This window comes from Branchiostoma floridae, chromosome 17 (genome assembly GCF_000003815.2).
Source record: "Branchiostoma floridae strain S238N-H82 chromosome 17, Bfl_VNyyK, whole genome shotgun sequence".
Taxonomy (NCBI): Eukaryota; Metazoa; Chordata; class Leptocardii; order Amphioxiformes; family Branchiostomatidae; genus Branchiostoma; species Branchiostoma floridae.
This window is the reverse complement of record NC_049995.1, coordinates 5,761,272-5,763,370: the sequence shown is the minus strand read 5'-3', so window position 1 is coordinate 5,763,370 and position 2,099 is coordinate 5,761,272.

Below are 2,099 nucleotides of genomic sequence, written 5' to 3'. Positions count from 1 at the left end.
CTAATTTATAGATAGAATGAAATGAGCTTCTGATTGGTCAAAGAAAAAAAAGAGACGTCTACCATTGGTTCGTTCTAAAAGTATCCAAAATAACTAGACTAATTCGAAAAATAGACAGTCCTTCGTGACATCTTTAGGACGATTTGTGTACAGTAGCTCTGCCACCTACCCTTCTTAGACAGTCATGTATGAACTCCAATGACCCAGCCCCGCCCAAGGAAATAAAAGGCGGGAAAACAAGTTTGACACCTGCATATAAGATAGCGTGCCTGGCATCGGAAAAACGACACTACTACAAATAACGGCATTCTGGCATGTCTGAGCTCATATAGTACTTGCTAAAGTTCACACTTAGGCCATTTGGGCGAGACCAAATCCCACATCAAACATAATAAAAGTCTGTTTAAGTTGCTATGTTATAAAATCACATTGTTTTTATATCATTACGACCAGTAGGTACCCATATGCGTAAAGTAGCACTCTCATTGCACGTGCGTCACGCTTGCGTCACTGCGGGGTTCGAAAGATACTCAACAAATTTCAGAGATAAAGAACGAATGTTCTTACTTTTTGTCTATTTTGTCGTCTTCTAAGCCATGCTTTTGCGTATTACGCAATATTACGCTAAATTACAAAAAAGGTCGGAGAAATAACAAAACAGTGACGCAGTGAACGAACCCGGCAGTGACGCAAGCTTGACGCAAGTGCGGTGAGATACCACCTTTATGAGGCGGTTGCAACGTGCCCATCGAATGCAGAACCAAAGAAACCAACCAACCAAACAACGTCACCGAAAATATAACCTCCTTTGTGTGGTGATAAGTTTGAAATACAAACAACGTTGCCGCTTGCCTTTGATGTTCCGTGGTAATATATATGTATGTGATTGCCCTTGTGTAACTAACTACATGTGACCCAATATGCTTATGCTTCTTGACAGGAAAGCTCGCATAGTTGTTACGTCTGAGATTACTGATTATAAAGCTCATATAATGAGTACTTAGCCGACTGTTTAGCGTTAAGTCTTATGACTCGAATTGTACCCATCATTGAAGAGCTAACGTTATATATTCGTAGGGCCTGATGTTACCATCATGAAGATAAAGAGCGGCCCATAGCGATAACTGTAGCAGCATCTCTTCTCCCTAAGTCAGAAACATCAAGATTAGGCAAGCTTGACTTCACTGACTCAATAGGCGAAGCATGGGTTACGAGGCTGCTCGGGAAATTCCCTACCCCATTTTGGCCTGAATGGTTTGTTCCGCTCACATCGCACCATCGCACATTTGTATCTTTTGCCATTGATTGAAAACTGCACTTCATTTATAAGTTGTTGCTTTTTTAATCTCAAAAGCTGCGTTTAAACAAGTTCACACAATGACGTCTATGACTATGACATGACTATCCGACATGTAGTGTGTTTGGAATAGTCCATTTTCGCCATGGGGCAATTTGGCATTTTTTTAGGGTTTCAGATATACGCAAACACAACTACATGAAGTTACAATTTTAGTCATCTACACAAAGAAAAAAAGATCCACGTGAAAGTTACTATCTCCGGAGGATAGAAGGTTGGTTGATAATAAGACACGCAAGATCTAGATGACAATTAACGTTAATCAAGTAAACTGGAGTTTAGAATAAAGGCGAAAATAAGTGAATGGCGAAAGGTAGTGGCCAAAAACGTTTGGCCGTTTCCAGGTTCATGTCCAGTTATTTTGGGTATTTCTAAGGAAAATTCTGTGGTAAGCTCTCAAGTTGAGCGTTATTTTGATCGACCTATCAAACATACCTGACAAGGTCATGACAGGGGTCAAAACAAACATGGCGGCGCGTGTTCGGTAATGACGTATTGATACAGAGGACGTGATTCTGCCAGTTTGTGCACCACGCTTCAGTAACCGTCAATTCTGTCTGCTCTTTTGTATCCTCTCACTATATATGCATCTGTCTGCAAAGGATTTGTACCCAAAGACTCGATAAACATGACATGTACACATCTTGGATTTTTTTCAGCAAACTTTAATACTCTTTCTTCAGTGTCCAACAACCGCTCCTTTGTATCTTGTGACTAAGTGTACATCTGTCTGCAAAGGACT